This window comes from Chiloscyllium plagiosum, unplaced genomic scaffold (genome assembly GCF_037043375.1).
Source record: "Chiloscyllium plagiosum isolate Xiang-an unplaced genomic scaffold, Cpla_swu_hap1 HiC_scaffold_42, whole genome shotgun sequence".
Taxonomy (NCBI): Eukaryota; Metazoa; Chordata; class Chondrichthyes; order Orectolobiformes; family Hemiscylliidae; genus Chiloscyllium; species Chiloscyllium plagiosum.
The window spans coordinates 93760778-93777754 of NW_028270180.1; the positions used below are offsets into that span (position 1 = coordinate 93760778).

Here is a 16977-nt window from a genome sequence, read left to right on the forward strand (position 1 = left end):
TTGTTTTGAATTTACTCGCCCAATACTACTGTAGCGGTGAAAAGAAGATAATTCAGAATACCTGCTGCGTGAAATTCATTTTCAAATTTCTATTCGCAGTGGTCCTTCATATGTGGCGATGTCTATATCACTGCTGGCCATCCTGTTTAAGAGTGCCGTTACATATGTTCCTCTGTCTTGGCGCTGCAGGGAAAATTGTCTGCGCCTTTCCAGCCAATATTTCCTGGATATTTCAACATCGTATTCTTTATTTTTTTTCAATCATGTCCTCTTTAAGGACACAGTTACCGGGCACTGATCTTTTCTGTAACAACAGTACCGCATTTGCTCGACATGCGAAGGTGGCCTGGATCAGTAACAAGGAGGACATTCATTTCCTTCTGTCACAGCGAACACTGGATTCATGATGTTAGTCTCTGTCAAATGCATCCGAAAATGTGCTCTGAAAGCTTCATTTGAACGCTGTCTGGCGTTTCTCAACGTGCGTCAACCGAAACCAGAAATCCTCAATCATAGTTTGGAGCAGTTCACATATTCGAGTTTCGAAGCAGCAGACACGGATACAGTTCATTCAGTCAACAACAGGAATGAAAAGATTTACAGGCACAGACGAACTATCGACTCTTGTTCTCATACTGTTACTAATATTACCGTGTGGCCTGAAGTCTAAGCCATGTTGTAACTGAAAATGAGGAAATCACAGACAGGCTGCCGAATGACACAGTATGTATTTTGTTTTCTTGTTCTCACAGAGTTCCAGGAAAGTATGACAGCGAGGGAGAGGAATGCAAGTCAAGTGCAGCTCCGGTGAAAAACCTTCTGTCTGATTCAGTCATCAACAAGAAACGTGAATGCGACTAAAGCGGGAAACCTTTTCACAACTCGAACAAAGAGCAATCACGAACAGTGACCACCTCTTTGACACCTCAGATCGTCTTTGACCTTCCCTGAATATGTATAGAAACTAATTTTTGTACACCTCAAAGTGAGAACTGTTTGATTTACCGACAATAAGTGAGTCGCATGTCCTTGATTCCCACATAGGTTTCCAACTCAGCTTGCAGCCAGGTGGCAGTTGCTCATGGCTCTGCTGGATAGTGCACTATTATGGAGAAAGAATAGGAAAGTTGGAACTCTTATTGGCTCTGGGTTTCGAATACTCTTGCTACGTGTTCTGCCATTCTCGGATTCCAGTGCTAAACCAGTTTTTCAGTTCATCCGAGATGCAGGAGAGTCGGCGTTTCTGGCAGGAGCAGAATTATAGAACAAAGAACATAGAAGAATACAGCGCAGTACAGGCCCTTCTGCCCTCGATGTTGCGCTGATCCAAGCCCACCTAACCTACACTAGCCCACTATCCTCCATATGCCTATCCAATGCCCGCTTAAATGCCCATAATGAGGGAGAATCCACCACTGCTACTGGCAGGGCATTCCATGAACTCACGACTCGCTGAGTAAAGAACCTACCCCTAACATCTGTCCTATACCTACCCCCCCCCCTTAATTTAAAGCTATGCCCCCTTGTAATAGCTGATTCATCATCTCCAGTGATCACATTATCTGAGGAGAGAAAATGAACAAAGTTTCACACAGCGACTAATCGGAATTGCATTCCGTTTCAGCATGGTAGAAGGTATGGGCAAGCAAATTCAAAGCCAGATTTGCTGATGAGAACAACAAGCACGACCGCTCAGATAGAGCAATTCCTTCCCACCGCTTATTCTGCAGAACTGGTGAGTTGCTGTGAGTATGCTGCAGGGTATCATCAGGTACATGCTCTTAGGTTTCCGGTTTTGGCCTGTGTGCTCGCGTGGCTGAGCAACCCGAGATTCTGATTTCAGATTCCACTTCTTAAGAAGTCTTGTGTTTGCATCCCTGCGCGGCCACGTGTGCTAATGGATTAAGCTGGCAACGTTTTGCAGGGATGAGTTTTGTTAAAGTTGAACAGAAAAAAAAGCAGTCATTTCTTCTAACCTGGGTGTGATGTGGCACAGCAGAAAACAACCAACATGTCAGTGCCCATGTTTTCCCCTTCTGCTGTAGTTGTCACGTTCCCCTCCAGCTCGAAAGGCCACCAGCATAATATGCGACTCAAAAACAGGCTGCGGCAATCTTTCATATTCCAGACAATTTGCATTTTTCACCGTTTCTCTGAAGGTGAATGGAGATATTTATTTCCCTGTTTATGTGAAATTAGGTTCTACATTGAATCTGCTCGCAGTTTTCTGTTGTTGTTGCGAAAAGGAGGGAAATTGCGATGTGAAACTTGGTTACTTTTCCCTAATTTCCTTAATTTCTGTCCTGATGTGAGAGGCTGGTGATTGGTCCTCTCGATCCGGTGGAGACATCAGCCCAATTGTTAACCTCATCTAATCGAGACTGTAATTGGTAATCTTCACTTTTCATGGTTCATTCTTAGTCAGTTCTGATTCATGTTACTTGAGCACTTTCCTGGAAGTATTGGTGCACTAAGGCGCCAGTACGTTGAAAGCACCATTTGGAATTGCCTCGCTGCAATTTGTGTGAGCAGCTCATGACCCAGACGACTCGCTCTGCCTGACAGACAGCATTCATGAGCCCGTGTGTCTGAAAATAGGTTCTCTTTGTCAGTTCTGCTTCTGTTCATGAGTTGTCAGGTGTTTGGTTTCGCTGGAGAGCTGCGCGAGCAACATGAATTGTGAGGTATTTTCTGCAGCCAAAATCTCCCACTGAGAAGTTGGGAATGTGTCGAGAAGAATGGTTATTGGCAGCCTAAGACCAGAAGAAAATGATTCGTTGCTGGTTTTAACCGAAGCAGCCTGTGGGAGTTATCTCAAATGGGAGAGTACTCGCTTTACATGCGAGAGATTGCAGGGTTGCTAGCTGCGTTCTCCATCCCCTTTTAGGGCGGCACCGTGGCTCAGTGGTTAGAACTGCTGCCTCACAGCATCAGTGGTCCACATTTGATTCCTGTGCGTAGTTTGCACATTCTCCCTGCGCCTGCGTGGGTTTCTTCCCACACTCCAAAGATGTGCAGGGCAGGTAAATTTTACATGCTAATTTTCCCATAATGATCAGTGCATTAGTTCGAGGGAAATTGGTCTGGGTGGGTTACTCTTTGGAGGGTCGGTGTGGCCTAGTTGCGCTGAAGGGCCGGTTTCCATACTGTAGGGAATCTAATCTAACCATCTTACAGAAAACTAGCCTAACGCACTGACCAAGTGATGAGTGCCTATTCCAACTGGTGTTCGCCACAGCAGCATCTCAGAGTGGCTGAGCCCGTAAACAAACGCTCTATTTGCCAAATTTTCACGTTTATTCTTTTTCAACTTTCCTGTCTGTATACAGATCCATATGCCTTTGAAATGTTGAGAGTATACCAGACTCCACCACTAAATCTGACAATTCATTCCAAACTCGCAAACCTTTCTGTGTGAGAAAAACAATGTCCTTCAGATCCCTTTTAAATTTTACCACTCTCCCCTTAAAACAGTGTTCCCTTGCTTTGAACTTGCCTGCCATGGGAAGAAATATTCATTGACCATTTACTCTACCGTCTCATTCATATTGATATAAACCTCTGTAAGCCCATCCCTCAGCCCTCAAGCTCCATGGAAAATTTTCACATCCTATTAAGCTTTACGCTACAGTCCAAACACTGTAAGCCTTGCAACATCCTCATAAATATTATCGAACTTACGCCAAGTTGGCCATTGCAAGTGTGTGTGGGTAAGTGCCTGAAGTGAGGCAATGCTGAAACACTAATCATGAAAAACGTGGTTGCGGGGTTTGTGTGGCAGCGTAGCAGAGATGTCGAAGGAGCTGTCTTTAAACTATAACCTCGATCCAGTCATTGATTTGAATTCCCACCACAACCAGAACCTCAGGTGAAGTCGGGAACTCTGTTTTTCATGAAAGACCTATAAACATTGAGATGTCAGGATTTGATCCCATATTCGGCTGTTTTTTCACAGGAACTTTCACTAACTAAGGCTGAGGAACTGCCCAAGCTCAACGATTCAAAACTATGCGTGCATTTCCTTGACTATTCGAACACAGGAACTCGGACTCATTTTTTGTGTGTTTCACAGTTACTCGGTGTAAATTTAAAACAGCATCTGGTTATGCAGAAGAGTTCAAAGCTGGATATTCTCCACTGAAAATGCACAGGGAGAGGCAATGTCTTATTGCTTTTGTTGTAAACTGATAACTTAGACTGTTTAAACTGACAGAATAACGCAGATCCATCCATCCTCTTGGGCACCTTTAACCGCGTTAATATCAGCAAAGGTAAACTCACACTAAGAGGAATGGGCACATTGCGGTGAATTGTTAAGGAGTGGTGTGTGAATCAGAGTGAATAGTGGTGAGTAAATACTGACACTGACATTGAACGTTGCAACACCAGCTCCTCACTCACTTGCTGTCTCATGCCTCCCAGTCATCATTGCCTTTCACATTTTCCTCTCGTCCGTTCCACTTCTCAACTTATTCCCGACAGCTTGCAAGTGTTCCCTTAGAAACTGCAGCTTTAGGAAACGTATTACTGGGATAAAGTCATTGCTCAATGTGATGGGATGAACGGTCAATCCCTAATTACTCGAGAGATTGAGATTATGAGTTACTCCGCATAACCCTGGATGCCCTCAGTTGCGGGGTACAGGCATAATGCCATGAGGCAAGGGTTGACACGTAGTGACATTGAAGGAACAGCGAAATATTTTCAACTGGGAAACGCGAGAACCTTGGAGGGGTAATTGCTGTGATAGCTTTCGCTTGTATTTGCTGCCATTGTCCTTCCAGACAGATGCTGATCGATCACTGAATTGTTCTGGCAGGATCCGTGTGTGTGTTCTGGGTGCAACCAGGATTTAGTTTTCATTCGGATAATTCACAAGAAGAGAATTAAATCTACATGTCCTAACTGGGAACGAAAGCCTGTTCCTGGCAATGCAAAATCAGACTCGTATGCAGGGATGTCCATTGATACTGCAGTAACCTTTGGGACCTGTACAAACTCTAGTGCCTGCTCTTCACGTCATAATTGACTTTGTCAGCAGTGTTTTTCTCTCTCCAAGTTTCCAAGTCGGTTCATATTATCACCCTTGGTTTCAATGTGAAGAAGGCAATGCTGTGATAATCTGATGTTGTTCAGCAGATATGCTGCAGCAAGTTAAGTAAAGACTGATGCTAACACGAGCTCGTTTTGAGCCGCGCTGATGTTTTGGCATCAAGAAAGGCATCGTTCAACTCGCCTCATTCCGGGTGACGGGCTCGAAATGACCAGTGGTTTCTCGCTGAATTAGTTCAGGCTCTGGAATGTAAAAAACTTCAAATATGAAAGTACAGTGAAAGTAAATGTTTCATAGAGTGGGGAATTCCAAGTGAAACAGTGACGGTGATTATGTTTGCTGATTTTTCACCTTGTGAATGCTGTTTCCCTGATGTGGACGTTTTCATTACCTATAGACAAACTGTCACAGCCAAACCTGGTTTTTGGGTCAGTGACGGAATTGGTAACATGCCTGACGTCGAGTTAGGGGATTGTCGGTTCGCATTTAAAATCGCGAGGATGCAGCGTGCTCGTCTATTCCTGTTGTCTGTCAGGAATGGAAGGGTTTGGGTTTTCGAATTTACAGTTTCTTTCGTCCACTTCAAATTCTAGCTCAGAGCAACGTCTCTCATTGTCTGTAGAACTGGCTTTGGTTTAACCAAAAGCTGCCTTTTGGCGGTTGAAATTGCATGTTGGAGCGGACAGCTGAAGTGAAGCACAAGGAGCTGGTCAAATCCTGAGAACTCTGCTACTCTCGGGGAATGTGTCTGTGTGTCACTTTCTGTCGGAGACACGACGTGGGTAATAACACAGTGTGACTATGTCAAACTTCAATCCCATTGTTGTGTCATCTAAGATCAAAGCGAGAACCTCACTGCCATTTGCACTGGAAACATCAGAACACATAAGGTTATGGAACAAAGCTGGAAACAGGGAATGGATAGACGAATGTCTTTAAACCAGACTGCACCATGGGCCAAATGGGCTTTCCCATTCTGCAAAACTTGAAGACGAGTAGAAAACAATCTGCAGTGAAACTGATCAGAAATGAAAGGGAAAAGCCATTTCATTGAGAATAAGTGCAAGAGCGTCTGTCTTCATTCAGTGTAATGTCGTAGTTAGGATTTGGAACTAGAACTGCTATGGCATTAATTCTATTTTCGGACAGGGAATGAATGTTTTATTGTGCAAGTATATCGTGGTAGCAGTATTTCTGACCACTGGTCCGAACCTGGTAATGCTTGGTTTTGTGCCAGGTTATCAAAAATCAAAAAGATGCAGGTTTTGGAAAGCTGAACTAAAAACGAGAATTGATAGAGAAACCCGCTACACCTGGCAACATCTGTGGAGAGAAGCAGATTTTTTTTTAGATGGACAGGAAACAGGTTAGTTATAGATTTCTAGATTATACTGTTGGGAAAATGATAATCTTACCTGTCGAATCAGGATATTTATCAAAATCACTCTTGAGCTTACAAACGTCGAATTTACAATCTTAAAAGGACTTAATCAGCTGTCATGCTACTTTCATTTTCCTGAGCTGGTGGAAGGCTATGTTTTAATGGCTACATTTCCTTTTGCTTTCTGTTATTTAGCAGTCACGCCGAATGGAGAATTGTTTCTTTCAGTGTCTGCCTCAATATGTGTCTTCGTTTTTTCTATATTTGTCTCTGTATCCTCCTAGGCATTTTTCACATTCTCCGACTCTCTGGCTGTCCATATCCCTCATTTCCCATTTCTGCTCTTGAAAAGCGTGACATTCAGATACAGTTTGAGATTCGAACTGCTGAGAGGCTTTCTGACGCCTGGCTGGAGTCGGTCGAAGTAGTCTCATATTCTCTGGATAATGCGTCTGTCACTTCGACCTGAGGCAAGGAGACATTTCTTCCTCAAAATCTAAAGACCCTTTCGAAGTTAAAGTTGAATTCCTTATCCAACAGGAAAAGAAAGTAACTACATGATAGCTGAAGAAGAACAAGGATGCATTTACTGTTGGTGTGCAACAAATGAATGGTGACAGCAGAGAATGAGGGTGATCATATCGTGGTGTCAGTGCCATTACCATAACATTCCCCGGGAATGCTGCAGTGTCTCCTGCCTCACCACTTAATTTCCACAAAACTGGGAATGAAGGAATGAGAATAAGAGGATGAGAAGCAGAAGTGCTTGTGGAACTGCGGGAAGAATCTCCAGGTTAAAATAGTAGTTAAAAAGAGTAACATAGACGACTGGATTTCAACCAGGAAAATGAAGCCGGATCTCGAAATCAGAATATAAAGCAATTCAAACAGACACTGAGTTTCTCGATCAGCAACACAATACTTGCGAGAAATAACGAGCTTTGAATACAATGAGCAGGCACCAGTGTGATGGGAGGTGCTTTCATCAGCTAAGCCACGGCGCCACGTTAAAAGCCAGATTTCTCGTCCATATGTGCAATGTCTGAACCACTTGATCACAGGAATTCGAAAACGCGTTTTATGTATTAGCGATGCTCAGTATGAATGGCAATCAAACTCTGCTTGTGCAAAAGCAGACATTTCAATGCTGAGCATGCCCTACTGAAAAGGCACAGAAAAAGACAGTATCCTCTTGCATTGGCATCCAACCGATATTTTCATCTGTTTAAACTGACAGAATAAACAGGATGTGCTCATCTCCTCTCGCGCCCCATTAACCACGTTAATACACACGCAGGGATTTTCAAACCAAGATGAACAGGCTCATTGTTGTGAATTGACAGCAGTGGTGTGTGAGTCATTGCGAACAGTGAGAAATAAATGCTGAACCAATAGCACTGACACTGAGCCTTGCACCATTAGCTCCACATTCACATCTTGTGTCATGTCTCCTCGGCATCAGTGCATTTGACTTTAATTATTCTACCCTGCACCTCTCCTCAAGTTATTCCCGACCGCTTGCACTGTGAAATTAGTACATGCAATTATTAGAAATGCATTTCTGGGACACAGTTGTCTTTCAATGAGATAAGATTCACTGCCCATCCCTCATTATCCCAAAGATGTAGGGGACGAGTTACTTTTGTCAACTCCTCAAAGACGCCACTCCTGACGCCACTCTGTCAATGTAACTCACTGAGGGAAGAGCAAACTGACGCCACTCAGTCAGTGTTACTCACCCAGGGAAGGACAGACTGACCCCACACTCTCAGTGTAACTCAGCAGACTAATTCCACACTGTCAATATAAGTCATTCTCTGAAGAGCAGTCTGACCCCACTCTATAAATGTAATTCCCTCAGGGAAGAGCAGACTGATCCCATTCCGTCTATGGCACTCACCCAATGAATGAACACTAACCCCACTCTACCAATTTAACTCGCCAGGGAAGAGCAGACGGAAGCCAGACTGTCAACATAAATTATCGAGGGAAGATAATACTGACCCCGCTCTTTCTATTTCACTTAGGCAGGGAAGAGCAGACTGTCACCACTCTGTGAAAGAAATTCGCCCAGGGAAAGGCAGACTGACCCTACTGTATCTGCGTGACTGAAACAGGTAAGAGCAACTAACCCAACTCTGTCAACGTATCTCCCTCAGGGAAGAAGACCCTGACCCCTCTCTGTCCATGTAGCTCACCCAGGAAACAGCAGACTTACCCCACACTGTCTATTTAAGTTCACAAAAATCCTCTGAAGTACGTCCTATCCAGACACTCCTATTACAGAGACATCACTGTCTCTGTAACCGCGTGCGTTCAATGGCGGTTCCAAATAACCTGCAAATGTTTAGAATGCGGCAGCAAACCAGAGCAACCACACAGAAATAGGGCGAATGTGCAAACTTCCATCAGGCTGTCACCTAAGCCTGGAATGGAAACCAAACCCGACAGTGTTTTGATTATAAAATGGCAGAACAGAAACCTAGCAAAAAGAATTGCGTCCCTGTGTGTTGCAACGATTCTGAGTATTAATTCAGCCCCCTTACTGTAGTTAATTTCCATTTTCATCACTGCCAACCTTCTTCAAAGCAAAGCACGCACTTGCATTTTTCAGACTTCCTATATCCCGCTCTCATCCCGCTTTTTACCGAATCATATTTCTGACTTTACAAACTACGTCATAACAGGTTGACAACTGCAGAATGAGCTTTGTTCCGTTCTTCACTGATGTTGATAGTAGTAATCCGGCATATTCGAGTAGGACTTGAGGCACTTGCGGGTGGTGTATTCGCGGCATTTTGGCATCTTTTTTTTCATTTTCGGTCTACTATTTCGAGTTCATTGCGCAGACTTCTGAAGAAGACTTTTTGGAGTCGAAATGGTAACTGTGTTTTCTCTCGAAAGACAGACGTAGCTTTATTTCTGTTCTCTTATAAATTGATCTTCTTCTGATCTTTGCAAATGAAGTAGGGCGCATTACTATTGCTCGGTTTGAGTTTTAAAATCAAGAGAAACATGAAGGAGAGAATATCAAAGAACACAAAGTTCTGAGTTGTTAACATAATTTTTGCAGCAATGGTGGACATAAAGGTCAAATTAAGATAACGGTTCAAGAACACCGTTAGTCTGTGGAAGTGGTATGTGACTTTAGTTCCTAATATATGTTTCCGTTCTTCCAGTACATCTTTTTGACTCCCAGAAAACATTGATTGTTTTCTGTATTCACTTTGTTTCGCGACATCTGTCTTCTGGTCGACCAGGGACAACTTGAATTTGCGTCTGCATTGAATAAGATTTCGCTCTTTCTTTCGAGAAGCAAACCTGTGCATTATGTACCACATATCATGCTGATGGCTAAGAAGTTCAAAATGAATTACGGTTTACGGATCGTGAGCAAGAATGAAGTGATCCACTTGCGAACAGATGTCACCACGCCCTATTCCTACATCGGGCCTGAACGGTCTATTGGCAGAGTCTGCAGACAGGAAATGTCGAAGTGACTAGTCCTTTGTTCAGTTTGATTTGATACCAATAATAGTGCTGTTTTGGTGCAGAAATGTGTCAACATCTCTGACGTTAGAGTCAATATTTAAGTCACATCTACTCCATGGAGTGTCTTCTCATATCTGAACATGCTGACACGAAAACATCTAGCTCTGATAGCAAAACTTTTTTTCATTAAACTGGGAGTATGTTTAACTAAGCAATTCAGACAGCCATGATGAATAATTGGCATTTGGTTCTTCAAGCTGACCTCTCCACACCAACTGCTCCAACGAAGGCCGTGGATAAGTTCCCCATCGATTATTTTGGTCAATTTTAGCCTCAACAACAACCAATTGTTCTGAACAATGCTACACCACAAACAGAGGGCTAAGTCTGATTTTCATCGTTAATTTTCAATTTCAGTTCTTAATGCACAGTTTCTTACAAATGTGGACAGCAGAAGACCGTTAACATTCCATTTCTAATATTTCCAGAAAATTCTACTCCGCTGATATCGCCTTGCCTTTTCACATCGCAAGCCAGGAACCTGAATCAGTCGAGTTCCTTTCCACACATGGAATTGCTTTTTTCTAATTCATTGACTGCAGATATAATAGATTATTGGCCTTCAGAGTCAGCTGTAAATTAGATTGAACTTTCTCAGCTTGACTTTCAACTGATCCTGAAAAAGATGTCATCACCTGCAGGTAAATGTATTGCATTGCTTCTTGTTTTGCTGAATTCCACCCCCCGAACATCCAAATTTCATCATAGTTCGACAAATGTGTTGACACTGATTCGTGTTGGAAGTTGGTGGCTTTTTGTGTCTCGACACATAATTTATTCAATTAGATGACTGGGTCAGTCTTGAAATTACTTCGGATTCTTCACAGTTGAAAATTTACTTTCGATTGAATGCAAAGCTCAAGCTCCACGAAATTCAAATTCTGCAAATGAATTATAAAAGATTCTACGCTGTGAACAGGATTCGAACCTGCGCAGGGAGACCCCATTGGATTTCAAGTCCAACGCCTTAACCTCTCGGCCATCACAGCTGCGGCAAGGCTGTTAATTTTCATAGTAAAATAACTGAATTCATTTGTTGGAAGAACAAATTGTCAAGACCCAAAGATTTCGCCAAATCCTTTGCAGATGCCCAGACGAACGGTACCTTCGCAGATTGACAGGCTTTCACCGCAAACTAGATTCTGACACAGCTGAAGATAAAGGAATGATTCTTCGTAGAATTATAGAGTCACGGATGTACACCACACGAAGAGAGAATCATTGTCTCACTGCGTCCGATCGATTTTGACTCAATTGCTCATCATCTGGTGCCAAATTAGATATGCTGTTGTGTTTTAATATTCATCGAAATATGGTATTAGAAATATTGATGCTAAGTCCATAAACACTAGCTACATTCGTAAAAACAATATCGGAATTAGAAAGAATGCAGAACCAATTTACATGAATGGATCCAGCAACTAATCCGTAAGTTCTGACATCAGGTAATGAATTTGTGAGCGCAAAAGGGGAAGATTAACCAAAGATTTGGAACTTGAAATCGTCTTGACAGAATTATTTGCAAAGTTTTTGCGGTTGTTCTAGAGTCATCAAGTCCTTGAACAATACAACACGGAAAGTGGTCCTTCTTTCCAACTTGACCATGGTGGACAGTTATCCTAAATTAATAGGTCCCATTTGCCAACATTTGGCCCACATCCCTCAAAACCTCGTTACTCTATATCCATCCAGATGCCATTAAATGTTACAGTTGTACCAGTCTACAACAATTTCTCTGGCAGCTCATTCTGGACACGACTGAAAAAGTTGCCCCTGACGTCCCTTTTAAATCCTTACCCTCTAAATGTAAACCGATGTTTTCTAAATTTTGACTTCCTCACCAGCCGGAAAACACCGTGACGAGTCAACCTATCCATGTCCCTCATGATCTAATAAATAGCAACGATTTGACTTTATCATACTTGTCAGGAGGGAGATGTGTGGAGATTATTTGTCGAAGGTTTGAAGTAGAAAGTCTGATGTACAGATGTTTAGAAATGCATCTTGGAGAAGTTTTTAATAAGTCATTGCAGTCTAGTAGCCGTTGTAGAAGTCTGTTGTGAAAGCTGCAGAAGGATTTCAGGGCACGAGAACGAAGCATTATTTCCAATGTATGGTGGCTCAGTTCGACCGCACTTGGACGACAGTATGAGGAATTACAATCCTCAATTTAGGAAAGATACTAATGCCATATGAGGAATACCACGAATGGTGTTTCGTCTTGATATCATGGATGAACGTTAGTCCTCTGAATTTTAATTGGGCAAATCCGGCCTTTTTTAACAGTTTCAAAACAAGAGAGGTAATCTCATTGAGCGTTGCAAAATATTTGAAGAGATAAACAGGGTGGTGCAATTAAATTTTGTTCCCTCATTGGTGAATCTAGAAGGAGGAGAGGAGAATTTTAAAATGAAGCATTGTGATTTATGACCAGGATGAGAACTATTGATTTTTGTCTTAGCCTTGAGAAGTCTCACTAATCAGCGCTACAATGAGCCTTGGATATTTGGTCTTTGAATGCATCACTATCAGCCTGACCCGCCGACACTTACTGCATCACTATAAACCTGACCCCTCACACTTACCGCCTTAATATCAGCGTGAACCCCTCAAACTTACTACATCACTATCCATCTGGCGCCCTCACATTTACTGCGCCACTTTCACTTCGAGACCATCATTTTGACTGCGTCACTATCAGCCTGACTGCCAAGCACTTACTTTGTCACTATCAGTCACACCCTTACACTTCCTATGTTACTATCACCCTGACTCCTTACACTTACTGTGTCACTATCAGCCTGACTCCATCACACTTATTATGTAAGTATCAGACTGACGCCTCACACTTACGGTGTCACTACAACACTGCCTCCTCAAACTAACTATGTCACTATCATCTTGACCCTCTCACATTTACTGCCTCACAATCACACTGACCACCTCACACCTTCTGCTTCACTATGAGCTTCAAAACTCACACGTACAGCATCACTACCAGCCTGACTCACTCACACTTATCACCTGACAAGCAGAATTACTCTCTCAAATTTATTTCATCATTATTAGGCTGAGGCACTCACACTGACAGCGTCACTAACAGCCTGACACCCTCATGCTTACTGCGTTGGTATCTCCCTGATCCCCTCAGAATTACTGCGTCACAATCACTCTGACCCCCTCATACTTGATGCGTCACTATACTTCTGGCACCCTCATACTTCCTGCATCACTCACACCCTGACACATGCGCACCTACTGCATCCCTATCAGCCAAACCCCACTCACTCACGGCGTCACTCTCTCTCTAACCTGCTCACACTTCATGCGTCCACATCACCTTGATACCCTCTCACTTAGTGCATCAATATCAGCCTGACCCCCTCACGCTTACTGCATCACTCCCAGCCTGATCCCTTCAAATGTACTGTGTCACTATCAGACTGACCCACTCATACTTACAGCATCACTATCACCTTGAGCCCCCAAACTTAGTGCGTCCAGATCACCCTGAACCTTTCACTCTTCTTGCGTCACCTTCAGTCAGACCCTGCACACTATCACTCTAACCTCCTCATACTTGCTGCATCACTATAACTCTATCCCACTCACACCGTGTGTGTGTCACTATCACCCTGACAACTCATACTCACTGCACCACTATTATCCTGACTCCATCACAATTAATATATCATTATCAGCCTGACCCCTTACACTTACTGTGTCACTATCAACCTGTCCCCTCACATTTCCTGTGTCACTTTCAATCTGACACCCTCAATGTGTCTGTGTCACTTTCACCCTGAACACGTCACAATTACTGCATGGGTGTCTACCTGAAACCTCGCACATGTTGTGACACTATCATCCTGAGCGGCTCACACTTACTGCGTCACTAGCACACCAACACTCTCACCTTCACTGCATCACTATTAGCCTGACCCGCTCACACGTTTTGCGTCACTACTACCCTGACCTCCTCACAATTGCTGTGTCGCTATCAGCCTGAGCCCCTCACTATCACGCTGACCAAGCTCACAATTACAGCATCACTATCAAACTCACCACCTCACACTTCCTCTGTCATTATCACCCTGACCCTCTCACACGTAATGCGTCACTGTCACACTGAGACACTCACATTCTCTGCGTCGTTATCAGCCAGACCCGCCGGCACACAGAGTCACTATCAACCTAGCCCCTCACAATTGCATGCCTCAATATCAACGTGAACCCCTCACACTTACTGCGTCACTGTCCATCTGCCTTCCTCACACTTACTGCACCAGTTCCACCTTGACATCCTCATTTTTACTGCGTCACTATCAGCCTGACAGCCCCACAAATATTGCGTCACTATCAGTTACGCCCTCGCAATTCCTATGTTAATATCACCCTCACTCCTAAAACCTACTGCGTCACTATCAGCCTGCCTCCATCACACTTTTTGCGTCAGTATCAGACTGACGCCTCACGTTTACCATGTTACTAAAACTCTGCACCATCACACTGACTGCGTCACTATCACTCTGAACCACTCACACTTTTTGTATCAGTTTCAGTCTGACGCCTTGCACTTACTGTGTAACTAAAACTCTCTCCCCTCACACTGACTGTGTCACTATCAGCTTGACCCCTTCACACTTAGTGCGTCAATATCAGTCTGACCCCTCAGACTTACTGCGTCACTCTCACTCTGATCCTCTCTCATTTACTGCGTCACGTTCACCCTGACCTCCTCACATTTACTGCGTCACTATCACCTTGACCCACTCACACAGTCTTTGCCATTTTCACCTTGTCGGCCTTATTTTTACTGCGTCACCATCAGCCTAACCACCACACACTTATTGCGTCACTTTCAGTCACGCCCTCACACTTCCCATGTTACTATCACCCTGAATCCTGACTCTTATTGTGTCACTACCTGTCTGACTCCTCACACTTACTGTATCACTATCAGCCTGACTCAATCACATTTATTGTGTCAGTATCAGACTGACGCCTCACACTTATCTTGTCACTAAAACACTGCCCCGTCACATTGACTGTGTCACTATCAGCCTGACCCCCTCACACTTACTGCTTCACTATCGCAATGCCCCTCTCTCACTTACGACGTCATTTACACCCTGACACCCCACACTTGCTGTGGCACTATCACACTGAGGGCCTTACATTTACACTTACTACGTTACTATCACACTGGTATCTCACACCCACTGTGTCACTATCATCCTGAGCCGCTTACACCTATTGCGTCACTATCATTTTGACCCCAACTGCGTCAGTCTGATACTGACACAATAAATGTGATGGAGTCAGGCTGATAGTGACACAGTAAGTGTGAGGGGTCAGACTGCATCAATATCAGCCTGACCATCTCACACATACTGCGCCACTTCCAGGCTGACTCCCTCACATATACTGCGTCACTATAAGACTTACCCACTCATGCTTACTGCGTCACTATCACCCTGACTCGCCACTCTTGCTGCATCAAGATCATTGTGCCCCCATACACTTACAGCGTAACTATCATCCTGACAATGTCATACATACTTCGTCAAGATCAGACTGATCCCCTTAAACTTCATGCGTCAGTATCAGCTTCAACACTCACATTTACTGCGTCACGTCTAGCACTACCCCTGCACTCTTACTGCAACCTTATCCACCTTACCCCGTCGCATTTACTTCATCACTATCAGCCTGAGACACTCACACTTACAGCTTTACGACAACCTGGCCCTGTGAGTGCATTTACATCACTGTCACCCTGACCCCTTGCCCATACTGCGTCACTATAAGCCTGGCCCCTCAAATGTTCTGCGTCACTATCACACTGACATCTCACACTCACTGCGTCACTGTCACCCTGACCCCATCACACTTGCCATGTCACCATCACAATGACACATTCACACAGTCTGTTTCACTGTCATCCTGACACCTCACACTCACTGGATCACTACCATCCTCCCCCTCATACTGACCTGTCACTGTCATCCAGAGCCGCTCACACTTATTGCGTTCCTATCACTCTGCTCCCAACACACTTACTGCGTCACTATCAGCCTGACACTCGCACACTTCCTGCATCACTATCAGCCTGACCCCTCACAATTTCACCGTGTCTATCAGTCTGACTCCTCACATTTCCTGCATCACTGCCACCCTGTCACTTAACACTTACTGGCCAGTATTAGCCTGACGCCCTCAACATACTGCATCAATATCAGCCTGAACACTCGTACTTACTCCGTCACCATCACGCTGACCCCCTCATACTCACTGCGTCACTATCACCCTGTCCCCTCACATTTCCTGCATTAGGATCACTCTGACTCACGGACACTTACTGCATCACTATCAGCCTGACCCCGCACACATACTGTGACACTATCAGCCTGACCCCACCACACTTACTGCTTCACTATCAGACTGACCCCTCACACTTACCGCATCACTAACAGCCTGACACCTCACACTTACTGCGTCACTATTCCCCTAACACCTCACTTTTATTGGCCACTATCAGCCTGATGCTCACAACTTACTGTGTCACTGCAAGCCTGAACGCACACACTTACTCCCTCACTATCACCCTGACTGTCTCACACTCACTGCGACAGTCTCTGCCTGACCCCTGCACACTTACTGCGTCACTATCACCCTGTCCTCTCCCACGTTATGCGTCAGGATAAGCCTGACATAGTAACACTTACTGCATCCCTCTCAGCCTGATCTCTCTCCAATTACTGTGTCACTATCAAACTGACCACTCACTCTTACTGCGTCACTCTCACACTGACCCCTCACACGAAGTGCTTCACTATCACCCTGACCACCTCACACTTACTGCGTCACTATCGGTCTGATCCCTCAGACTTACTGCATCACAATCACTCTGACCCCCCCAAACTGCGTACATATCGGTCTGATCCACTCACATAGTCTGCATCACTACCACGCTGACACCTCACCCTCA

At 44.3% G+C, this 16977-nt stretch overlaps 1 non-coding gene across 1 annotated transcript; it reads right to left on the reverse strand.

Moving 5' to 3' along the window:
• Positions 1 to 10893: 10893 nt before the first annotated feature.
• On the reverse strand, positions 10894 to 10975 carry trnas-uga (transfer RNA serine (anticodon UGA)). Its single transcript has one exon. It is a non-coding gene; the product is annotated as a tRNA-Ser (tRNA).
• Between the last annotated feature and the right edge of the window lie 6002 nt (positions 10976 to 16977).